We start from the raw sequence: 26,567 nt of genomic DNA, 5'->3' as shown, positions 1-26,567 counted from the left end.
GGGAGCTGACCCAGGGCCGGCACAGAAGTGGCTCCATGCTAAGGGCAGGTGGTAACAAGGTGCCTCGCAGCCCAGGATGCCCCCGGAAAGCACAGCATAGCAACGTACTGCAGGTTAGGGGACCTGTAAATTACAACCCACTGCCCCAGCCCAGTGAGAAGGAACCAGGGGAGGAAATGTGAGCTGAAGGGGTAGCTGAGTCCGGGAGCTCCTGGGGTTACGCTCTCCCCTGGCTGGAGCTCTGCTTAAAGCCGCGCTCTTGCCCCATGAGACGAAAGGCCGGTACTTTGCATTACAGAGACACGAATACGGCTCCTTTGTCCCACGGTTTATATCATGGCAGCTTCTTTCTGGCAGATCCATTTAAGCTGAGAGCCACATATGTCAGACTGAATCTGGGTGCCTTTTAGCCGCCCGCAGCTGTTCCCTTCAGCAGGGCCAGAGACTGAGAAGCTGCAGACGTAAAGAGAAAGTTGCTGTCATTGTGCTTCCCTTCCCTTGTCAAAGCCCCAGAGATGATATTTTTCTTGAGCTTCCTTCTCTAAGGGGAAGCTTGGCTCTGGTGTTGTCCTTCATCTCTGTAACGTTCCTGCGGAGCTTCAGCTGAGACCACGTCCCAGCCTGTGAGATGAGCTGGGGGGGTCTCTGGCAAGGAACCAACAAGGCTGAATCTCATGGGGCTGGTGACCTGCTACTGGCTGGTTGGAAGCAGCCACCTTGAGCTCCCGCCTCAGCTTTCCTTAAAAACCAAGCCTGAGTCTCCTGGGTGAGAGGAAACCTGCACCTGTGACCGGCGTACCGGACGCCTGCAGGGAGCCTGGGGGCTTCTCCAGGTGCACAGTGAGGGCTGGATTCACCGAGGGACTGAAGAACCGAACGGACACTTTCGGCACCTGCCTCCCAGACTCACGTCCCCCTGGGATTTACAAAACCCAGCTCAGCCACCACCAAACCCTGGAGGTGCCTAATCTGCTCAGTGCCTACGTTTGCAGAGTCAAGGTTTGCTACGTGCCTCTCCCCATCTGCGCTGCTGCCTCCCTCGGCTGCCAGCTGCCTACACCCCAGTGTGCTGCAGGAGCCAGCGGCAGACAGGCCTTCCACTGCTGGGGGGCCTGATCCGGCAGGCATGCGCAAAGGGCACTAACCGGATTGGGCCCCCCAGGCCAGCGCACACCAAACGGCCGGGAAGAGCAAGCGCTCCCTGGTCCCCTGATCACTGGGCTCTAAGTTACTTGCCTGGAGAGTGGGAGACCCCAGTTCAATGCCCCCTTGTGCCTGCAGCGAAGGGATTTGCACAGGGGTCTCCCACCCCCTGGAGCAGCAGTCGCTACCTCTGAGCTATGGCATAGTCTGAGCTGGGAGGGGGGGTCCCTCAGTCTCTGCTGTTGATGCTGTTTCACTGGGCTACGTAACTTAAGTGATTGGAGCAGAGGGACTAAATGTCACTTCGGTGCATGTTACAGAGAGAAAATGTTTACGCCTCCTCAATGCCGGCTTCTTGGAGCAGCTAGTCCTGGCACTGCACAGGGAGAGGGGATTCTTGCTTTAGTCCTCAGTGGAGCACAGGGGTGAATAGAGCTGAAGGGCCTGGTAATAGCAACCACCGTGTAAATTACATTTAGCGTCCTGGTGGGGCGGCGGGAGAGAAATACCAACCAAGCCCAGAACAGTAACATTTAACTGCGAACAGGGGAACCACATGAGCAGGAGGACGCTTGTTGGATGGGAGTTAAACAGCTGTGACAAGGATGAAATGCCTCCTGTGCAGTATGGAGCCTATTTAAAAACACCGTGAGAGAAGCTCAGACTAAGACTGGCTACGTTTACAGTGCTGCACTGAAGACTACCTACGCCCACAGGACAGCTTCTCCCCTCGGTGTAGGTGCAGGGGCGGCTACACCAAGGCCTTTGCTGGCGCAGCAGAAATACCTTTAACCAACGGAGCTAGGCTGGTAAAACTTTCCATTGTAGGCCAGGCCTTAGTTCAACGTTGTACATTGAACATTCAGCAAATTACACAGTGGAGCTTTCCCCAAATACCTGTCCAACAGTACGCGTCAGGCAGCACTCACCGGGCTGGGTCTAATGGGGACCCGTCCACCCAGGTCCACGTCCCCCGCGGGGGTGTCACGTTAAGTCCAATCCAGACGTAGCTTTCTCCTCGTATCACATCCTGTATGAAATCCTGGGAAGTGCAAAGCCGAGGGGTGGGGTGAATGTGCTGTAACAGGCTAGAATTCCCTGAGTGCTCCCGTTCGATACCTGCTCTTGGCTACAGTGGCTCTGCCCGTGATGCCAGGCAGAGAACCCATCCGCACCTGAGCGAATTCACCCTCTCCCCTGGGCGGGCAGAGTCCCGGGGCAGGGGCAGGAAATGTGGCTCTCTCTGTGCAGTCATGGTAACACCAGTACCAGGCCTGGGGGGTCACAGGCTGAGCTGGCCCTTTAAGGGGGTCCTGGGTTCAGTCTCACCTTTGACTAGGCGCCCCTAGACAGAGGTAAAGGCCGGGTGGAGCTACAAGGGCAGCCCTTAGGGGTGCAAAGGCTGCAGGAGCCAGCTGGGAAGGGACGTCAGGGCTGGGAAGTCTGTGGTGTTCTTTCTCTGAACTCTGTGTTCATAAGCCAGACTCCGAGAAGGGGAGAAAACACCCCAGTGGGCGTTTCATTAACTGGGGACAAGGAGAAATGAGGCGGGGGGGTCGAGTCAGGCTGGATATAAACCCGCTGCACTGGGACTGTGCTCAGTGACTCCTGTCTCTCTCCAGCTGGAGGTTTATGATCCTGTATTTTGTTACCATCTCCTTCTGGGTCTGGATCACCAGCATGCGAGAGCTCTTCTGCGAGCAGTCGTCACGACTCCGAGTCCAGGCTTTACGCTCTTTAGACAGCCAGTAGCACTTGTCCCCATGCAGCTGCCAGTCCCTGGGGCAGAGTTTGCACCCGGAGCCCTCTGCCGAGAGAGATGTGAACAGAGGTGTCGTTAGTGCTGAAAACTCAAACTCCGGCTGGCTGAAAACTCCTGTTCAAAGCTGATTTGTAATGGAAAATGCCATGGTGACCACAATGAAAGTTTTAGTTTGGCTGAAATTTTTCATTTTTTGATGGGGAGAGGGGACTCAAAATGGAAACACTGATTTTTTTGGCAGGTGGGAGTATTTCATTCATTTTTGGAGGGGAAATAAACACTCTTAAACCTCACCCCCACCCCCATTAGAAAAGAGAGGAAGGACTGTCACTTTTCTACTTCGTTCAAAGGACATCAAACTTGTATTTCTTTTCATATTTTTCATGAACTAGGTTTGCAGGATATCAGCTCTAGTCCGAGATATTGCTTACGTTTTCTCCTACAGGCATGGAAAGAGCCTTCAGTGCTCAATGTACCAACGAGGGCTGTTCTCAGGGGTCAGTACTCAAACAGCAGGTCCGGACCGTGGGGCGCCGGCAGAGCTGGGAGGCCAAAGATGTGTTGCTCTCTCACTAAAGATCTGTTCCAACTCACTCACAACTTCTGGGCTCAGTGCAGGAATCACTGGCTGGGCCCGTCTGGTTTGATGCAGTAAAATGTAATTCCTGGGGTTTGACCGTGTCAGATCATAAAAGCTGAGCAGAGACAGGCCCAGCCTGTGCCCCGACGGGAGACCTCGAGGGAAACTCAGCGTTGAAACAAATAATACGGGTGACGGAGTGAGGCAGAGGGACACCCCCTATTAAGGCAGAACTGAACCCAGTGCCCAGCCTGGCAGTAGGGGGCGCTGTGCCACTGCTGGTGCCATGGTTCTGCTGAGAACTAAAAGCAAGGCCCACCTGGGGCACTAAGAACATAAGAGCGTCCATGTGGGCTCTGCCCACTGTCCAGACGGCTCAGTGTCCTGTCTCTGACAGTGCCCGTACCAGAGCTGCAGGGGAGTGCACAGAGCAGGGTAATTATGGAGTGATCCACCCATCTTTCACTCCCAGCTGCAGGTAGTCGGAGGGTCAGCATGGCACCAGTCACAGGGTTGTATCCCTGACTGGCTTGGCTAATAGTAATTGGTGGATCTAGTGTTCATGAATTTATTTATTTATAGCCCAGTTACCCAGTTCTTTGGCCATCACAACATCCCCTGGCAATGAGTTCCACAGGTTAGTTGTGTCTCATGTGAAAAAGTACTTCCCCTCGTTGTATTAACCTGCTGCCCATTAATGTCATTGGGTGACCCCTGTTTTCTGTATTGTGGGAAGGGTAAATAACACGGCTCTAGTCACTTTTTCCACCCTATTCATGTCCTCTCATCTTTGTTTCCCAGGTCTATTATATCCTTTGGGAGATGGGGTGACCAGAACTATATAGCGTATTCAAGGTATGGGCACTCCCTGGATTTATATAGAGGCAAGATAATATTTTATATCTTATTTTCTATCCCTTTCCTAACCTACTGTTAGCCTTTTTGCCCATTGTTACATATTGAGTGGAAGCTTTCTAGAAGTGACCTCAAGATCACCCACTTGTGAGAACTCCCTCAGCAACTCCTCACAGGCAGCTTTCGCCTTAACTGTCTTGAATAATGTTGTATATTCTGCAAACTTTGCCACTTCACTGTTCACCCCCTTTTTCCAAATCATGAATGAATATGTTCAACAGCGCTGGCCCCAGTACAGGTCCTTGCCGGATGCTGCTATTTACCGCTCTCACCTGTGAAAACTGACCATTTATTCCTACCCTTTGTTTTCTATCTTTCAACCAGTTACTGATCCCTCTTATCCCAGGGCTACTTAATTACCTTAAGAGCCTTTGGTGAGGGACCCTGTCAAAGGCTTTCAGAAAATCCAAGCACACAATATTGACTGGATCTCCCTCATCCACCTGCTTGGTGACTCCCATGAAGAATTCCCTTGACAAAAGCCATGTTGACACTTCCCCAACAAATCATGTTTATCTACGTGTCTGTTACTTCTATTCTTCACTGTCGTTTCTACCAATTTGCCCAGTACTGAAGTCAGGCTCACCAGGCTGTAATTGCAAGGATCACACTGGAGCCCTTTTTAAAAACTGGCGTTACATTAGCTATCTTCCAGTCACCTGGCTCTTCTTGGATACTGGATGGGGTCTGAAACTGTTCAAATTCCAGCCTGGGTGACTTCAGTTTGCCTCTCTAAAACACCCCCTGCAATTCCAACAAGCTGTGGGATTCTTCTTCAGTCATTCCCCTACGTCATTGTATAGCCGTGCTGTGTGCTGCTAAACAGGTGTTGAGTTTCACCCCAGAGGTGGCTGCATTTCAATAGTGGGGGAAATGATTCCTGAGAGTGCTACATAGTTTGTAAAACACTCTGTGATCCAACCTCTACAGATATGGTATTACACTACGAGTAAAGCTGCCTGTATTCCAGCAATGGGAATTACTCTCATCACTAGATGTCGCCGCTGATCCTCGGCACAAACAGCTGAGAATTAATTTGCTTTACTTAGATTGTAAGCTCTCTGGGGCAGGCGCTGTCTTTTTATATGTTTTTCACAGCACCTGGCACAATGGGGCCCTGGTCCACAACTGGGCCTTTTGCCCCTGCTGCAATACAAATCAATAATAATCAATACATAGTATTACTGTAGGACAGAGAGGCCACAAGCCTGGATAGGGCCCCATTGGTCTAGATGCTGCACATACACGTAGTAAGACAGTCTCTGCCCCAAAGAGCTACCACTGTAACCAGAGGATAAGAAACAGCTGGAGTAACACAAAGAGAAGCGGGATGACAAGGAGAGTGAAATAACCCTATTGGTACAGAAAGATGCAGCCACAGCGTTTATCTTGCACCCACCAATTGGGATGATGAAAAGAAAAAAAGACAGAGGAGTTTGGGGTGTATAGTACATCAGAACCAAACCTAAAGCATTACAGCATATTTAAAAGTGCCCCATCTACTGAAAAAATCACCCTGCTGTCTGAACATTGTTTTCCTGCTGCAGTTACCAGGAGACTTGATTGACAAAAAGTTGCCTTTTTTCAAAACGAAAATCTTTGCAGAAAACTTGTTGCATTTTTACTGTTCTAGTTATTGTTGAAATAACCTTCCTCCTTGCAAACACAGACTAAAATATGAAAGTTTACTGTCACATTGAAAATGTTGCCATCTCTCATATTTTTATCACATTTCTTGTGAAGTTTGGTGTTTTCTTTCAAGCCCCAGCTCCTGGAGTCATGGGATTATGTGAGAATCTGTTCCATTAAAGAAAGTTTCCATCTGTCAGAATTGCAGAGAAAAGTTTGACAGCATGACCCAAGTGCAACCTAAAGGCTCAGAAATTGGAAGGCAAATCTAAAGAACCCAAAATGTCTAATTTTCCTACCGTAAGCCAATCTCATGATTTTTTAGCGCCTGACTCATGGTTTTTGAATAGTTGGGGAGCGCAACACTGGCGTAATGTAAGGGGCCTCAGTATGAATGAGAATCTGGTCCAATGTATTTCAAGCTGACAGTGTCCCTTTAACATGGTTACTGGGGTTTTAGTCACAGCAAGAGTTTTGCAAAATCTTTAAGGGAGAGCGACTCATGGCTCTGGGACAGTAGGAGCTGTGGTCACCTGCCAAGCTGCCATGGTGGGGTTCACATAGAATTGGTTTCAAGCGAGACCGGAAATCCTCCAGGCAGGAGCTGCATTCAGTGCTACTGACGATTCTGGTTTCATTCTTCTCTGATGTATTCAGAGCTCCTCCAGTCTGTCCTTCACATGAGACGTGCAACTGGGAAACTTCAAAACAGCATCAGCATCAATAATAATCACTTCTATTGCAGCTATTTAGGAATTAAAAAAAACGATTGTGGGGGGTATAAAACCATCAGACTGTGTAGTATCCATCACCGCTAGGGTGTGGATTGAGGAAGAGAGAATCCCATTCACTACACAGTATAGGTGGATTTCTGTCTTCCATCCACATGTAGCAGTGAACATGTCTCACCTGGATCACACAGGTCTCAGCTTTTCACTGCACCTTGTTCCTGTAACATTTGGCCCTGGGTGGTGATGTAATGTCTAGGATTTCATTCACCAATGGACTGGAATCCGGAATGGAATATTCATTCCGAGTTGGTGCACCATTAAACCCAAATGGATAAATAGATTGGAGCTACTTACCCCACCCCCCCAGCGCTATCACAGCTATTGTCAGGATGATGTTCCCAGCCCATCCGACCCCTACAGCGATGTGATGCCAGCGGGGACATGAAGGGGAATCTATAAGAGACAATGTTGTGAGAAACACCATCAGCAGCAGCGTAAGAAATAATGAAACTTCTTCTCTGGAGCCTATTCAGCCTCTGTACGTGGGAGTTCCCCTCCTCTCCATATAACTCGAGGGGCAGCTTTAACAAAGGCAGCCTCTTTCATCCATTTCTCCCAGAAGCACCTTCACACCTTTTTCCACACTGTCCCTTATGCATGGACGACCCTCCCTCACTCATTCTACACAGCCATTCCCCTGCCCTGCGTCAGATCCTTTCTTAAGTTCCCCGTGTGTTTTGTCCCATTTATGTAGATCCCAGATCTATAAATGCTGTTATGTCAGGAGTCACCAGGTGGTGCTGTTACACACGGTCAGATAAATTCTTTTCCCTGCTGTGTGTGAGCACTGCTCAGTCTTTGAAGAAATGCGATGTTATTGTTCATTTTGTGGTATCTTTACTTTGTGGGGGAGCTGTTGCACCGGCAGGGGAGTTTGCTCTCTGCCTTAATTTCTCTGACTAGAGTCACATCTTGGGGCAGAGCTGCTTCCTGGGAACCAGGCATTGGTATTTGGTTTGAGATTCCTGAAAGAAGGGTCTGTTTGCATGCCATCTGTGAGCACTTCCATTCCAGGACTGGTGCATATGGTGTAAATAAACAGATTGCACTGAGAAAATACCCAGCCTCCAGCTCACTGAATTCTTCTCCAGTGTCAAAACAACAGGGCAGACTCCACTGTCTACTGTCACTGAGCAGAGGGGTGACAATACTTGTGCCTGCCCTTAACTTTAAGCTCATAAGTAGTCCAGTTAATTCCAACAGGACCAGTTATATGAGAAAAGTAAAGTGTGTGTGTAAAGTGTTAGCAGGACTTGGGCCTTAGTTCATAAATGGCCTGGTTGAGAGACCAAATGTTTGTGCAGCGCCTAGCACAATGAGTCCCCAGTCATGACTAGTTCTCTTGTAATAAAAATAATACTAAACCTGTCAGCCAGAGGCCATGTCACCTCTGGGCCACCCCAGTAAATCAAACCATTTTTGAATGTTGAGAAAAGAACTAATGATGAGAGGTCGTGGGAACTGGAGAGAGAATTAATAATAAGCAGTTCAAAAAGTGTTCCCAATTTTTTCGAAATTTTAAAATTTTTGCCCCACTGAACCCCTCACACATACACGCCCCAGGTCAAAAAGTTTGCAAATGTTTTGCTGAATATTTTTTCCAATTTGGTTTTTCAAATTTTGAAATTTCAGAATTCTAAAAATTACAGCCATCTTTACTAATGATACCAGCTATTAACTAGATACGCTATCAGAGCTATTTGTCCATATGGCTGCAGAGTAAATCTCTGGCTGATGCATCAGCACTGTTAGCATAGGAAGGAATAAGGCAGTGGAGAACTAGGCTCTGCATCACAGTTACACACATGCTGCTCTGTTGTAGGCAATGGGTTTGTCTATATATCAGCGAGAGCCTAAGCTAAATATAGTGGATATGGCTGGTTACATTTTCCATCAAAACTATTTTTCAATAGAAAATTGAATTTGGGACTGAAATTTTCTCTTTTTTTCCTTTTTTTTGCTAAAAGCGTTTGCTTTCTCTAGAAAATGTTGATTTCTTTTTGTCAAAAAAACGAATACCCTCAAAATGCAGTATTTTGATTCTGAAATGTCACCCACTGTGGGTCTCATAGAATTGTAGTTTGGGTGTCTCATTCCCCTATTCTTGTTGATGGGCTGCAGGGCCACCCAGAGGAGATGCTAAAAAGGGTAGATTGCTCCACACCTCCCATTTGAGAGTGTCCCCAAACCTGTGGAACAATAGGGTTATTGGATGAAACATGGAAGCGGGGAGAGTTCCAGTTTCAGATTTTGCTTCAGGCCCACAAACACGCCCTGATAGACCAGGCTCCTCAGCCATGCTATGTTTCATGATGTACCATGACCATGTGAGTGTTGTTCTAAGAACTGGGCAGGGTTGCCAATCGTCTGTAAATTTACAGAGTCAGTAAAAAAACGTACCATTTTAACACTGTCCGTAAACGTGTAAATAAATGAAAATGTCTGTGAAATTGGATAGAAATAAAGCATATTGTATTTTGTCATTGATTGGCATCGTTCAGAATCACTTCTTGTATCATAAGACTGCACCGGCCATGACTTTATCAATTTCCTGTTTTCTATTATTGCACCTGCCCAAAGAACCCGATTGATCAATAAACTGCAGCTAAAACAACTGCATAATTCCAAATTTCTCTGCACAGAATATCATGAGTGAGTACACACTTTGTGACATTACTGTATTATTTATGGTATTTTTAGTGATGTCAGTAAAAAGTTTATCGTGTCAGTAAAAAAAATCAGCTTCAGATCTTCACATCAGTAAAAACTATACAAATTTACCCTAATTGTGAGCTCAAATGTGAGAGGTGAGAAAGTTTGTTACATGTCACAATAACCTATAATAATAAATGTTGATAGGAAAAGGTGCAAAAGGGAAATGGAAAGACTGAACTCATTCAAACAAAACAGCCTGCTGATACAAATCAAGGCCTGTGTTAAGATCATGTTTGGTAAACAAGAGGAGTGTGGGACTGGAAATTAATGAACCAACCTTAACATGTCAGAAAGTAGGCTTAACTGGTAAATAAATTACTGAGGGGATGGACTATTCCACCCACCACTCTGTTTCGGGGTCCTTAAAAGAACTTCTGGGGGAGGGGTGTGGAAAAGAGAAAGCTGAGAAGAATCTGTCGCCAGCAACCACTACAGCAAGCATTACCATCATGGTTGCCACGCCGACCATCTCCTAAGACCCTGAGATCCACTGCTACGCCATTGGGCCTTCATCATCCTGATCTTGAAAGACGTCCTGACCAGACTGGGCCAGATAGAGGAACCCAGATGACATTGCTGCTTCCCCCTGCTCTGGCTAAATTCCAAACACGGCCTAGGATGTGAGACTTTGTCACCCTCCCACCTTGTAAGTTCTTTTTTCCTTCAAGTAAATCTATAACCTTACTGTACCTCTGGAAAATGTCCTGTAAAATAGCTAGTTAATATTTACATTATTCTTTCCCAAACAGCCTCCAAAGCATCAATATTTTTAATTCATTTAATATAATTTTTCAGGGGAATCACAAATTATTTATGATATTCAGACTACAGCCATTAAGTTAAATTGCAACATGTGGTTCCTTGTATTTTCAATATTCCTAAAACATTGATAATGCGTCATTGTCCTCATCCCCCCTAACTCCCAACTCTCCACGCTTCAGCTGAGCTACGGTGCAATAACTCACTGTCTGTCCTACATTCACAAACAGAACACACCATCTCTGTCCCTGGAGAGCTTTCCTGGTTTTGTGTTCGTTTCAGCATCCAGTAGAAAAATCCCCTTCATTAGCTCTGTCATTCCCACCCCCACCTCCCTTTGGCCAGGTTCTTCTCCTTTCTTCCTCTTCTCTGGTCCCAGTAACTACGTCCATAAATTTATGGACAGTCAGTAAAAAATGTACAATTTTAACACTGTCCGTAAACCCATAAATACATGAAAATGTCCATGAAATTGGGTAGAAATAAAACATTGTATTTTGACATTGATTGGCATCGCTCAGAATCACTTCTTGTGTCATAAAACTGCACTGACCAGGACTTTATCAGTTTCCTGTTTTCTATTATTGCACCTGCCCAAAGAACCCGACTGATCAATTAACTGCAGCTAAAACAATGGCATAATTCCGAGTTCCTGTGTACAGAATATCGCAAGTGAGTACACACTTCTGTGACATTATTGTATTGTTTATGGTATTTTTAGTGATGGCAGTAAAAAGTTTACTGTGTCCGTAAAAAAAAATCTACTTCAGATCTTCACGTCAGTAAAAACTAAAACGCAATATTGGCAGCCCCGTAAATCGAGTTCCTACATTCCTCAGACACTGGGCTTCCCCCTCCCTACAGGCTAGCAGACCCTCTTCCCTCCTGCCCCACAGTCAGGGCTGGCCCTAGACCAAATGGCGCCACAGGTGAGGAAAGTCATCGGCCCCTTCACCCATTTGTTAAACTTTTGAGTGCCTTATTTTTATTGCATTTGTAGCCAATTTCATCCCGAGCCTGGTGCCCCCCATGCCCGATCGCCTGGGTTGCCTGCCCCCTAAATCCACCCCTGTCCTCAGTACCTACCATCTGCCACCTTCTTCATGACCCTCTGCACAGAAGTGGCTCCCTACCTAGCTTCAGATTCCACCTCTTCTCTCAGACCTATGTGGATCTGAACCTTCTCTCCAACAAAACAATTAAATTCTATTCTACGAGCTTCCCGCCTTCCTCGTGCTCAATCATTCTTCCTCCGACTCACCCCATGCGCTGCTCTCTGCCTCTCACTAGAACCCATTATGCTATGTGTTGTTACTTCAATGGTTTGCTGGTATGCTCCAAATATGTCTGAAATTAGTAGGAAGGTGTCATACAAAGCACAGCTGGATGGTATTGCACTTGTATTTGCATATTTACACTGTCAGTGGCTATGAAGTTTTCTGTGACACAAACTAAAGTGCACTAGATCACCTTAACGGAATTCAGTTACCAAATGCTGAGGGTGGTACAGAATTTCACATTAGCTAAGTCCCACCATACGTAAAGCACAGAGCTGCTTCTTGGCTTTGGACACAGCTTCTCTAAGCTATCTGTGCTGCAAGCCAAACACAAAATATCTTAGAAAAAATGGCATTCTAACCAAAGACTGACCATATCAGAACAAATATAGGAAACCAAATCCACTTACTGAGGTGCTGAGATCGTTGTGGTGGCCTTGAAGAGGAACTGGCTCCAGGAATATTTAAATCAGCATAAATTATATCTCCAGCCATGGCAGTACAGAGGAAGGTGAGAGGGTACAGAAGGGAGATCTGTGCCTTAGAACAGTCTCATGCATGTGTCTGCCCTCTGCTGAACAGTAACGTATTAATATTCTGTTCTGTGTAGGATCTTATGCCGCGCTCATCATCATAGTGTCTGAGACATCTAGTAGTGCATTAAGCAATGTGACTAACATCTGTCACATGTTTGTTCTCTCATCACTTCCCCAGAGGAAAATGTGCAGTGGAGTGTCTTGGTTTGGTGGGGTCGGGGTTTTTTGTTTTGCTTTTTGATATAAATATACTTGTTGCTGTGCATTTGTATTAGAGATGGCAAGGTCAAAGAAACGTGCCCTGCACTTGGAGTGGAAGATGGTGAAGTTTGTGATGATCCTTAGTTCTCGGGGGAGTTTGTTCCAGAGAAAGTTCTGTCTCCTGCACAGACGGGCTTTGTCCTTATAGCTGAGAGTTCCCTTGAGCCGGAGGAATGAAGTTGTCGACCACAGTCTTCATCCTAGAGCTTTAGATCATTATTTTCCTACCCTGGGCCCAGGCCATGGAGTGCTTTGAAGACAAGAGCCGAGACCTTGAACTTGATGCAGAGTTCTATGGGAAGCCAGGGTAGAGAGCGGGAGAGGTTTGATGTGTTCATGGTAGCCTGTACTGCTGAGGGGAGGCCCTGCATTGTTCTGTACTAGCTGGAGTTTCCTAAGCGCTGAAGGTTTCATGCCCAGGCATGTTGTATTGGTGTGATCCAGCTGAGAGTAACAAACGTGTGAATAACTGAGGCCAGGTCTTCACCTGCCAGCATGGGAAGGAGCCTCTACCCAAGCAGAGGTGGTAGAAAGTGTCAATCTCAGATGCCGCTTCACGAGTGTGCAGCGTCAGCGAGGAATACAGGAGTGCTCCTGATTTGACCTTCGACCAATGGCTGTGAGTTCTTCAAAATGCTTTCCTCTGTCCACCAGTGTCCTTCTGTCTCACTCGGACGCGGCTTCAGCCAGCTGTTCTTCATCCACAAGGTGATCTCGGCCGAGCGCTGGGCCATCTTGGTGGCAGTGGTATGGTCACAGGTGGTGAGGGATATGCTGATGACACACATCTCTGCCGACTGCTGGCACCTGAGTCCAGGTCATCTGACCCGTTCACCTCCTGGCTGCATGTATATGTTAAAAATGATGGCGGAGAAAATCGGTCCTTGTCCGACTCCAAGTGAGGGGTCCGGTGGTGAAGTGCAGTTTCCCATCACTACTCATTGGTTGAGTCCCTCCAGGAAGGACTCAAACCATTTCAGCAGGTATTTCAGGCCAGCTTCCTGTCTGGAGGAGAAATCGATGACAAAGGGGTTATTTCCTAATTTTTTATTATTATTATAAATAAACTCTTGTCCCAGGGCACCTCATTCACCACCAGACTGGCACCTTCTCCTGGTACTCTGGGGATTGGCTCGAGGCTAACGCCCCCGCATCCGTGGTTTGCACACCATCACTTCATCTCTGCTGTCTGCCTGCAGCATCCTCTTCATGGCTCGGCCCTCCAACTGTGTCACTGTCCGTATTTCCCCTTCCTGGGGAGGTTTAACTCATCATTAGTCCTTGGCAGACTTCTTCCCCACGGCCTCACTCACCCAGTGGCTGATTGAGAACCCGGGCCCACCCTCTTCTCCAGCTTCCTACCCAGGGACCCTGAGCTCAGCAGTCCTGCATTAAACCCTGCCAGGTGAGTGTGGGGTAGATACATCCCATCATACCTATCTTCCTGACTCAACCCCCTGCATGGGTGGTGGGTATCATAGGCTGGGAAGCCTTCACCTTCCCAAACAGTCTGTCGATACAGATAGATCGGTCATTTCCAAAGGGAGGGCAGGGGATGTCTAAAAATTGGATATGGGACGTTGTCAGTTTGCTGTTCTCGAGCACGATGTCAGAACGACTGCTTCAAAGTAGATGAAGTCTGGTGAGAAGGGACTGATGTGGATGATGTTGATGGGTAGTATCTAGGTGGCTCAGAACTCCATCTGGAGACATCCTGAGGTCTCTTTGTTACTGGGATGTAGACACGCAGAAAAGTCACACAGTAAACTTAACATGAGCATGGCATCACTGGTCTTTTGAGAAAATAGCTTCGTTCCCTGAAACGATTTTGGGAGGCCAGGGGCTTGCAACAGAAAAGTATGTCTCATCAAGATGGCTGTCACCATAGAGCATGGAGCTGTCAGCTGCATCAATAGCCACTTGGAGGAACATCAGGGCAGTGAAGTGTCCTTTGGAGACTATGGCCAAGAACTGTTCTTTGTATTCTTCAGGCAACCTTAATGTGAATTCTGAAACTGCTGACCAATTACGAGAAATATATTTGGCCAATAATGGCCGATAATTTGACACCTTACTCTGAAGGCTCGCAATGATATAGGCCTTCCTCACATACAAGTCCATTCTCTTAAACTCCTTGTCTTTCGGGGTAGTGTTTGGGCATCTGCCTTGCTCGTTCATTTGCTGCTGTGACTACTAGAGAATCTGGGACAGGGCTGGTGAAGAAATAATAATATTCTTTCTGTAGAACGTGATATTGTCTAATCCAGTGGTTCTCAACCTTTCAGGAGTCTGATTTATCGTGCATACCCCAAGCTTCACTTCACTTAAAAACTACTTGCTTACAAAATCAGACATAAAAATACAAAAGTGTCACAGCACACCATTACTGAGAAATGGCTTCCTTTCTCATTTTTACCCTATAGTTATAAAATAAATTAATTGGAATATAAATATTGTACTTATATTTTAGTGTATAGAGCAGTATGAAGAAGTCATTGTCTGTATGAAATTTTAGGTTGTCCTGACGTTGCTATTGCTTTTCTGTAGCCTGTTGTAAAACCAGGCAAATATCTAGATGAGTTGATGTACCCCTGTGTAGGAAAGTGCTGTGGCCTCCCCCGGAATCTCAACCCAAGGAAGGGCCGCAGCGACCCGGCTGGACAGAAACAGACCCGGCAGGCCAGTCTGCCCGGCAACCAAAAGGCCAGGCCGTGATAGGGCCGCCCAGCCAGCCCAATCAGCAACCGCGGGGCGGAGTCTCTACAGGAAGGGGCAGTATAAAAGACAGGCCCTGTAGCTCATTAGGGAGGAGACTGCCCTTGGAGGCAGACATGCTGACCCATCAGCTGAGGCCTAGGCTGGTTTTGAGCTGAGCCGAGCCGAGCCGATGCTAGGGGCGCTCGCCTCCCAGAGGAGCAAAGACGCCAACAGTTCCATGACCTGCCCAGGGACTGGGTAGGGCCTCTGGGCCCTGGTGACTGGACAGGCCCCAGTGACTGGACTGGGCTACTAGGCCCCAGTGACTGGACCAAGCCCCCCGATGGGAGCTACCCTGTGAGTCCGGGTGGGACCTGGAGGAGCTGCCCAACACCGAGCCACCTGAGGCCGCGCAGGACCTCAAAGAGCTGCCCGATGCTGGAGAATCCCAGGAGCCCTGTGACTGAGAGGAGCTGCCTGCCACAGAGGAGCTCCCTGCCTTGCCACCCGTCGATGAGGAGGGACTGGCGAGCCTGCCACGGGCCGAGTACCCCAGCGACCCGGAGGAGACAGGTACCTGGGGATAGGGGGAGGAAGTGGCCCAGGGACAGCCATAGCTGGTGGCTGAGTCAGGGGCGAAACCGCCCCCCCGGTCAGCATGTTGCAGCGGGAGCCCTGCTGACTCAGTGGCAAACGCCTTTGCCACTGCTAGGGCCCTGGGCTGGGACGCAGTGGATTCGGGTGGGCCTGCGTCCCCCTCCCCCTTCCCTAGCCACCCCGGGAGAGCGTACTCTTCTCCTGCCGCTACAGATAGCGGTTCCACTGTCTGCCTCGCCCTGCCTAAGGGCCGGGGCATTGAACTACTTGCTCGCCCGCCCTACGTAAGGGCCAGGGCAATAGAGTGCTTGCTTGCCTCACCCAGCTTCAGGGCCCGAGGCAATAGACTGCTTACGTGCCTCACCCCACCTGGGCTTGGAAGGCTACAGACCACAGGACTGTCCGCCCTGCCCGAGGGCCAGGGCGAAGACCCGTGCACGAGCGCTAATTGTTCCCCATTTAGAAAGGCACAGTGGCCTCCCCCGGGGTCTCAACCTGAGGAAGGGCTGCAGCGACCTGGCCAGATAGGATGGTCATACTACACCCTGGAAGACCCCTGCACACCCCAGGGGTACGTGTCCCCCTGCTTGAGAATCCACCTGTTCAGCCGTGGATGGAATAGAAGCTGGTGTCTGCCAAAGAGTCTTAGCAGGTTTCAGCAGAGCTTCATTACTAGGACGGGCAGGCGTCTACAGGATATCCAATTGTTTGTGTGTGTTGTCTTGCACCAGTTCAATCTGCACTCCCAGAGAAGCATCCACTCTCCTCAGGAGGTCTTGAAGGACTTTAAAGTTTTGGAATTAACCAACCCGTTTATGGGAATTGCCTGTCCCATTCCTTGCAGTTTTGCCCTGTTTAAGCTATCTCAGCGTGGCTCCCCTAGAGCAGCGGTTCCCCCCCTGTGGTCCACAGACCCCTGGTGGTCCGCGAGGCAACTACAGGGAGTCCATAGAAAAGAAAAATGTACAATTTCAAACAAAAAACAATTTCATAAGATGTGTACATTACAAATGATTACTGAGTGCGTATTATTTCTTTGTTATTACATTAGATTTCCATAAAAAACCAGAGTGTAAAAAACAACTAGCAACATGTGATGGTCTGCAAAATGTTTGGAGGTTGAAAAGAGGTCCACACACTAGGAAAGGTTGGGAACCACTGCCCTAGAGGCCAGTGTCACACCCTGGAGAAAACAGAAGTCTATCGTGTGCAGAGTCTGAAGAGGAAAAGGAGGAAATATCACTCTCCTCTCAGTGAGGGAGCACTTCCCGTGGGCTTTGGAACAGACACTGAAATATCTGACAGCGCCAGTGGAAGCAGACGAGGCGGACAGAAGGTCAAAGGGTGAGTCGGTGTTGGATGCTGGCGGAGCTGATCTGGACTGCAGCAAGGATGCAGGAGAAACCAATGGTGCCTCAGTGGGACACGGTGACACCAGCGCCTACATAGCTGAGGCTGCTGTGACTGGAATCAGAGGAGGCACTTGCAGCGCAGGTGAGACTGGCAGAGGTAAACACAAATGTTTGTGGTGTTGACGGCACTGACAGCCCAGGTAAGTGCACAGCTGCCAACACGGGTACCAGACCTGATGGTACCAGACCCGTCTATCAGTCTCAGATGGCTCTGGCTGCTTTGAGGAGACTGCAGGATAGGAAAAGGAGTGATGTTTCTCATCCAAATCCAGTTTCAGAGCCAGGGCAGTTAGAGGGGTACTCCCCGTGAAGGAGTGGTGATGGTAAGGCACCGAGGAGACTGACTGACTAACTAAACTATTGTAGTAATAACACGGAAGAGAAACTCTCTTTCTGAAAGCTGCCATCCCTCCTTAGACCATTGACTGTGCACAAGGATAGCAGAGGCACATGCACTGATTATTGGTACTGCTGGCAAAAGTCTCCAGCTCGAGTGCATTGGGTGCACACACACCTACAGTGCAACGTGTCTGTGCAAAGTAGAACTAACTCTTTCAATGGAGAGTCCCACACAGAGGGCTAAAATGTGACCCACTCGTAATGTGCATGACATCAGCACCTGCTCCCATAACAATTCCAAAATGCTACAGAAATACACGTTCATGTTTGATTTTATATAGCAGGGGAGATGCTACTGTAGGAGGAAGAATTCTCCCAAATAGCTATTCAGTCTGTGAAGATGTATTTTGTGAACTTGAACAGGGCCGTGAGTGAAAACATTGGTCTGTGGCTTTGCAAAAACATGCAGCAAACAAAGGTGCTGTAGTATTGGCTACAAGTGGTAACTGCAGGAAAGGACCTGGGAGTTACAATGAACAAGAAGCTGGATATGAGTCAGCAGTGTGCCCTTGTTACCAAGAAGTCTAATAGCATATTGGGCTGTATTAATAGGAGCATTGCCAGCAGATCGAGGGAAGTGATTATTCCCCTCTATTTGGCACCGGTGAGGCCACATTTGGAGTATTTGTCCAGGTTAGGGCCCCCAGCTACAGAAAGGATGTGGACAAACTGGAGAGTTCAGCAGAGGGCAACGAAGATGATTAGGGGGCTGGGGCACATGATTTATGAGGAGAGGCTGAGGGAACTGGGCTTATTTAGTCTGCAGAAGAGAAGAGTGAGGGAGGATTTGATTGTGGCCTTCAACTACCTGAAAGGGGGTTCCAGGGAGGATGGAGCTAGGCTGTTCTCAGTGGTGGCAGATGACAGAACAAGGAGCAATGTTGCAGTGGGGAGGTCTAGGTTGGATATTGGAAAAAGCTTTTTCACTAGAAGTGTGGTGAAGCACTGGAATGGGTTACCTAGGGAGGTGGTGGAATCTCCATCCTTAGCTGTTTTTAAGGCCTGGCTTGATAAAGCCCTGACTGGGATGATTTAGTTAGGGTTGGTCCTGCTTTGAGCAGGGGTCTGGACTAGATGGCCGCCTGAGGTCCCTTCCAACCCTATGATTCTATGTTTCTAACACTAACAGGGCTATGCAGTTTTTGACCCATCCGTGCCCAGAGTAGCCACCTGAGAATGCCAAGATCAGGGCAGGCTGCAAAAGGAGAGCAGATTCTCCCAGCGCTAGTGGGTAACACTGAAGTCCGGCTTCCCAACCAGCCACGAACTGCTTCTGATTTCCCACACTGGTTATCAAGAAGCCAGTCCACAAATGCCCACAGTCTCCTTTACTGCATTCCAGTTCCTGGCTCCCAAATCAGCCACTAGGTCCAGTAAAGAGACCAGTTATTTAAACTCTATGCTCTTTACTAAAAAGGTTCCTCCTGACCCCAAAGGGTCAGCCACAATACCAGATCAATATAAGTTTGGATCTTACCCAAAATATCACATTGCCAGCCAATCCTTTAGTAACTAAAACTAAAGGTTTATTGTAAAAAGAAAGAAACAAACTCTGAGAGAAATGTTAAAGGGTCAAAGCAAATAAAATATATACAAATGATTGAAAGTCCATGTACATCAAGTTTCTGGGAGAATTGTGGAGTTGCAGGCTTGTACAGTTCCTCTGTTATACATCCAGTACCTGGATGGGTCTAAGCCCTTCGGTTCGGTTGCAAATGAATTGATCCAGAGGTAGGTGTGTGTCTGTATCTGAACAGGAACAAAGACAAGATGGATTCTGTGGCTTGACCTTATATACCCTCTGGCCCTGGCCATGCTGTCTTGTGGAATATTACAAGAACTAAAATGGGTCCAGAGTCACAGGGGCCAATCCTGGTAATTCTTCAGGTATGCCTTTATTTTCTTTCTGGGTCCCTTGCATCCGTGAGTATCTTAATGGGCCATTAAGCAGGCTATTGTCCTGCCACCTCTCTGTCTGAGGAGTATCCCAGCCAGCACAATTTGAAATACAGATATAGTAAATATATCCATAATTTCCATTTCACATATAATACATGAACATAAGTATTATTCTTACTCAGCACATTATATCCTTTCTAACAGTATCTGACATGGCATATCTTACATGAATCATTATGATTTTGACATATTAATGTTACACAATACAGTAAATGTTCCCCCTTTCCCCCCTCAAACCAGCCAGCATGACACAGTAAACAGCAAAGGCCTCTCTGCAAATAACCAGGACCTAACCGCAGTGAACAAACAGTGTTAGGATGTCCTGCAGACGACTTGTTTTTCTCCACTAGGTTTTCAAGCTCTCTTTGTACTGTAAAAATACAGCTGGGCTGAGGCGCTGAGATGCTTGAGGTGTGAAAGCTTTGTAGTGGACAGCTTAATAGTTAAAACCCTCCATTTCCTTTCTTTGAAACCAAGCAAAGAGCAGAGTGCTTTGTACGGTTATATTTAACTCAGTGTGGGCTGTAACACTCTCAAATGGAAACTAGGGAATGGAAAATACTGAATGAAAGAACAGGAATAGAAGGATAAAGTCAAGAAGTTCAGGGGGAATATCAGGGGTTGAAGTTGTTGTAGTCAGATAAAGAATTTTAAATATCTCTCAAATATCCAGCGTAGTTGCCTTAAAAAACTGTTATTACATTATTTTATTGTCTGATTTGCACTGCAACAAAAACAAACTCCACCTGTCTCTAGCAAGGCCATTATCGTATCCTTCTTTAGTTCTTGTTCAAAAAGTGCTGCTGTTAAACAGCCGACATGTTTTATCCCAGAACAGCTGCATTTCAGTGGACGATGAAACAATAAACCAGAGGGTCGAAATCTGCAATAATTATGCAGATAAAACTCTCAGAAAAAGAAATGTAGAGCCACGATTTCAAACTTCTAAACTTACTGGGTTTTTTTACATGTAACTACTTATGCACCAGTAATCCGTACAAAAGACATTTGCAGTTATTAACAAATGTACTGTGTACAAAATGGGCTATTTGTACACACGGATGTGGTCTGTAATTGTAAAACACCACTTCTGGGTGGGTTGTTGGCAGGTTGGGTTGTTGAAGCTAACTTCTTGATCTAAATACCTTTACTGCCTGAGCTAAAAAACCTCTGCAGTTCAGAGAGGTAATGGACTCTCACGTCTGTGATGTAGCCAATAGAGGGGATCGGAACGCCACTGGGTAAGCGTGGGTTACTGCTGCACAGTTACGCGTATGAAGTTTAGTGGCCATTTTCCAAAGCCATTTTGAACTAGAGCTGGTAAAAAAAATTTTCATTGAACGGTTTTTCTACAAAAAGTGACTTTCCAACCAAAACGATAATACTCACAGAAAGTGTCCATTTGGGTTAATTACTTTTTCTTTGAGAAAAATCGATTTTTTTTTTTTGGTTTGGTTTGATTTGGTGGGGAAAAAAATCCTACTTTTTTTTTTAGTCTCCCCACCCACCGCATCTCTTTCCATTGGGAGAAAAGTAAAAGAATCCCCCACACACACACACACTAAGAAGGAACACAAATTTTCTAAAATCAAAAGATTCTTTTTTGAAACATTTCCTTGAAAATGTAATAACAAATTTGAACCCCACGCACCTCCCCCCCCCAAGAGAGTTTTGCGCTCAACATATTTACAATATGAATAGACAAAAAGGTGGGAGAAAGGAGGATTATCCCCATTTTACAGATGGGGAACTAAAAGAAGCCGTCCTAAGATACCCGTATTTAAAAGTGAATAAAAGATGGGGCCACAGTTTGTTTCAGCACGTGATCTGCATCTATGATTCTTTGGTTTAACTTTATTTTCTGTCCACACAATATAATCTTCTTCATCTTAAGGTTCTGAGGTGCCTAGTCTAATGAACACCTGAATTACTGCCCTTCTATTTGTGTCTATGCATGTGTCTAAGCTTCCTGTGTGATTTCTCAGTGCAGACACTTGAGGAGGTGTCATCTCTGCTGTGAGCATATGCCCTTACTTGGACCATCTCAGTACAGGTGTGGCTAGCATGTCTCTTAATTTTCTAATCATGTGTTAGGAGACAAAACCCAAAACACAGGATGCAGGCTGAAGATGATTACACAGTACTAAATCTCCAGTTGCAGAGGAAAAACACCAACTGCCCAACTCAGCTGGGATCCAAGGTAGAATAATTATTGTACTTAGCACTTGACATTTTTCAAAGCACTTAGTACTAATTAGGGGTGCAATTTTCATTAGTGTCTAATAATCGACCTTGGTCTACACAGTTTTGTATCAGTATAACTATTTTAGTTTGGGGGTATTTTGGTTTTTTTTACCAATATACTTATACTACTATAACCCTAGTGTGGATGCAGTATTACCAGAAAAAATGTGCCTTACAATGGCATAGCTTATTAAGTTCAGATTTTAATCATACCCATCTGGTGCAAATCTGTCTCCTTGAGCTGGGAAGCACACCCCTAACTCCAAGTGCAGAGGTCCCCTTAGAGTCACTTTTCAGAGCAGAGCTGCACTATTAGGTGGACTGACCCCTTTGCACTTAGCAGGATCAGCTCCCACGTGTATCAATCAGAGCTGCTGACAACAGGGATTAAAACAGGATTTTATTAATGTTCCTCCTGCACAGCCAGCAACAGCTACAGTAGAACCGCAGAGCTACGCACACCAGAGTTACAAACCGACCGGTCGACCACACACCTCATTTGGAACCAGAAGTACTCCATCAGGCAGCAGCAGAGACCAAAAACAAAACAAACTCAAACACAGGACTGTGTTAAATGTAAACTACTAAAAAATAAAGGGAAACTTAAAAAAAGATGTGACAAGGTGTGGAAGAACCCAAACTCACGTCCGTTGCCTTGCGGATAGTGCAGAATAAGCCAAACAGATTAGCAAAGTCAAAGTTTATTCTTTATGTAAAGAAGGTGGTCCCTATATGCTAGGGACGGCCCTTAACATAGAATTCTAAAAGCTTTTATAGCCTTAAACAAACAAGTCTTTATACGTCACAGTTTCCATGGCCATACATATTTTTAAAAAAACCCTGCTTATCTAGGAATTTTCTAGCTCAGTATTTTCAACTTTCCTTATCTAAGTTACAAGGTCTTTCTCTGGCGTCTAGGCCTCCTAACTATTTTATTACTTCAGAACATTCTAAGACATTATAACTGCTAGAAAGACATTTTCCATCTCAGGCTTTTGCAGCCATTTCTAAAAATCAGTTCTCAGAGAAACAGAGATCCCATCTTCTTTTCCCATCGCAAAGGTAAGGAAATTGTTTCCGTGCTTGTTTCATTTAAATTAAGATAATTAAAAGTAACATTTTTCTTCTGCATAGTAAAATTTCAAAGCTGCGTTAAGTCAAGGTTCAGTTGTGAACATTTGAAAGAGCAATCGTCCCGTTTTGTTCAGCGTTACGAACATTTCAGAGTTACGAGCAACCTCCGCTCCCAAGGTGTTCATAGCTCTGAGGTTCTACTGTACCGAGGAGGAAGCTGAATTCTAAAGGCCTGATTTTCCATCACCCTGTGACACACGCACTCCTTTACATTAGTGCAAAGTGGGTGTACAATTATTCTTATAGGTGGTGGTTGCAGCACCATTAACAGGAGTTCTCACACTTTTTTTTGAGACCTCCTTTGAAAATATTTCAAGCTGTGAGGACCCCCTCCCAAAAAGTGATGACCCCCCGCATGCCATGCCACCCTTACTTCTGCGCTGCTGCTGGGGGGGGTGGGGTGGCGCTGCCTTGAGAGCACCCAGCCAGCAGCCACTGCTTTCTGGCAGCCCAGCTCTGAGGGGCTCTGTCTGTCAGCCATGCAGGAAGCTGACACCTGCAGCCACGGCTTGCAGAGTCTGACAGCTCACGACCCCCCATAATAGCCTTGTGACTCCATGAGGGGTCCCGACCCCCCGTTTGAGAACCTCTGAGCTATAGTTAAGGTTGCCTGATGCTTCCTGTTACAAAAGCCTCTTTTCAGCTGCTTACAACATTGCCAACCAAACCGTTTGGATTAAAATTTCCCATGTCAGGTGCCTGTCTCGAACTGAATGATTAAGAGGACTGAGAGGTCCAGTCATGAACACACTGAATTATTGCTTTCCCCTCGCATCCATGACAGCACCGAAGCTTCGTGTGGTTTCTCCCTTATGGAGACGTGATTGCTTCCCCTGTGCAGGCCTATGCCCTACACTGGACAATCTCAATACAGGTCCTGCCAGTGCTTCCTAATCACTTGCCAGAAGATAAAACCCAAGACTAGAAGATGCAAGATGAAGCAGGTTACACTATGAACTCTACAGCCCAAGATGAGAAACTCCAGCTACCCACTCCCAGGTAGAATTACAATACTGAGCATTTCAGAGTTTTTGAAGCACTGAATATTGATCAGGCTGGCTCTGGCTGTCTGCCAGTTATTCCCCTGTAACTGTCATGGGCCCTACCAGATAAACTATCAGCATGGAGATCGCTCACATTGGGCATACACCAGATCAGTGAGGGTTTCTGCCAGCAGGGAGTGAGTGACTGAGATCAGGGAGGGCTCTGGCAGCGTGAAGGTAGGTCATCTGGGAAACATATTGGGGCGTCCAGCTGCTGTAAAACTTCTCTATTAACACTTCCTCCCAAGTGAGCTCCACAGAACACAGTTAGCTGTCCAGGTACGGCTACCTCTACACTAGCTCATTTCTAATGGCTAATCAGTCAGTGGTGTGAGATCTCTCTCTGTCCCTGTCAGTCCTGGCTGGGTCGCTAAATAAATGCTCTGAGCTGTGACTGTCTGAAGCGGGAGCAATGACATCTAGAGGCCAGGCAGGGTAAGCACTGGTGGCTCTAGATTTTAGTACTGAATTACTGTAATTATGTCTGGATCACCACAGGTGTGAATAATATTAGCATCGAATACATACCACAGTATGGAAATGTATTCATCGATCTTTTCTCCCTGTGGATCTCAGAATAGTCTACAGGTTCTAGAATACAAAATCTCGGTACCCAGGGTTCCTCCCACGCACCTTCCCCCTTCCTTACAGGCAGCCTTTCTACAGCAAAACATACAACTAGTGAAACATCCTGGTTAGAGGATGTATAGTTTTTTGGGTCTTTTAAGGCCAAAAGAGACAGCTTTGATCAGCTAATCTGACCTCCTACATAACACAGGCCATGGGACTTCACCCATTAATTCTTGCTCCCAGTCTGAATTAACACATATGACTGCTCCTCTTGTTACAGTAAGGCAAGTGATTGTTGTTATTCAGTGCACCCAGAACAATCAGTGACACCCTTCACACACGTCTCCTCTGAAGGGGTCTGGGTGCAAAGTCTGCCAATAGGACTGGCTTCAGTGTAGGAGTAAGAGAGTAAAACCTGTAATCGGAGCCGGGGTGGCTGTACAGCAAAGAATTCACAAATCCTGGTGGGCCAGGACCCGGAAGAAATGATAAACTAGAGGGTCACACACATGGATTCTGTAGGCCAAACTCACTGCACACATCGGGGGCTCCTTCCATCCCTCCCTTCCCCCCACAAGCTGCCTGGGTGCCCCCTCCCAATCTCTCTGATTCAGGGACTCCTTGCAGCCACCCGCACTCCCTCATGACAGGAGCCCTGTGTGTCCCCCCATTCCTTCCTTCCCCCATGCCACAGGCTGTGTCACCCATAACCCCTTCCCCATACCATAGAGCCCACGGCACGGCAGGAGAATGGGGGACAGTGTGCCCCTCTTGCATTCCTCCCTCCTCATACCAAGGTCCCCTATTCTCCCCACACTAGCAGTTCACATGCAAACCAACATAACAACCCAATTCCTTAATTAATTAATTAATTAAAAGCATGGTGGAAGGTGTAAAGCAGATGGGCAGAAGACTGACTAGAGGCCACCCTCTTCCTGGCCCTTCCCTCACCCTTTCTGACGTCCCTGACTGGGCCCCAGTGGTGGCCTACATGGCTGCATATTGTCCCTTCCCCTGCTTTCTCAATTAACTGCCCCGGTCTGCTATAAACGTCCCCCTCAGCGCTCCCAGACCCCGGTGATGTCCTGGACTAACTGCCAAGTGCCAATCTGTCTGCCCCTCACGGAGTCATAGTCAGAGAGTTCAAGGCCAGAAGGCACCACCAGATCATCCAGTCTGACCTCCTGTGTGTCACAGGCCACCAGCACCACCCAGCACCCGCACACGCCACCCAACCACTGAAATGAGACCGAAGTGTGACAGCCCTCAGGAGACTAGACCAGCGGCTCTCAACCCTTCCAGACGACTGACACCCTTTCAGGAGGCTGATTTGTCTTGTGTGCCCCCAAGTTTCACCTCACATTAGAAACTACTTGCTGACAAAATCAGACATAAAATTACAAAAGCCCCACAGCCCACTGTGACTGGAAAATGGCCCAGTGCCGCCCAGATAGATTTTATTAGAGTCCACCTCCCAGGTTATAACCCAATGGGCAGCAGGCACTCCCACTACCCTGGGAGGGGGCACACAGAGCTGGCAGTGTTTGTCCCCCAAAGATAAGCCCATCGCTCTGGACTCTGAACATTTGTCTGAATCTGCGTGTTACTTTCTCAGAAATGGGTTACAGACGCCTCCCAGTGAAAACCCCTTGATTGCGTACGTCACTGGGTACAACACAGATCCCCCAGGCCTCTTTGTCACTCAGAAGAGCTTTGCCGCTCAGGACTCTGCCAGCGTTCGATGGAGGCTGAGAAGCCCGTCTGTGCCTCAGGCAAAGCCCTTGGCACAAGGGATCAAAATGTCTTCACGCTGCAGTTGGTGAGAAGCAGGCAGCGACTCCTGCCACCCGCGTTCCAGCGTCTGCTTTTCTGCTTCCCTCTGCACATAGACCCTGCTGAGCTGTGGGAACAACGCTAGGAACATGGGATTGAGAACTGATTGTATCAATCGCAGGGGCAAACGTTAAGCAGAAAAATAAGCTGGTTTCTGCCACAGCTACTGGGCTGAGGGGGTTTAGGAATGTTTATGTACCCTCCCCTGAACTTCTCAGGATTTGGACTCCATCTTGGAGTCTGACCTCAGATGCTGACTGAAGGCTGAAATTCCACTGGCATCCTGCCCAGTGATAATAAGCTGCCCTGTC

General features: G+C 47.3%; 1 pseudogene; it reads right to left on the bottom strand.

Moving 5' to 3' along the window:
- Positions 1-329: 329 nt before the first annotated feature.
- LOC137146701 (killer cell lectin-like receptor subfamily F member 1) lies at positions 330-13,102 on the bottom strand (annotated as a pseudogene).
- Positions 13,103-26,567: the final 13,465 nt, after the last annotated feature.

The sequence above is a fragment of the Emydura macquarii genome, unplaced genomic scaffold (assembly GCF_026122565.2).
Source record: "Emydura macquarii macquarii isolate MOO-44397 ecotype Brisbane River unplaced genomic scaffold, CSIRO-AGI_Emac_v2 contig_469, whole genome shotgun sequence".
Taxonomy (NCBI): Eukaryota; Metazoa; Chordata; order Testudines; family Chelidae; genus Emydura; species Emydura macquarii.
The sequence above is the reverse complement of the archived record's forward strand: the minus strand, read 5'-3'. Positions and strand labels throughout refer to the sequence as shown.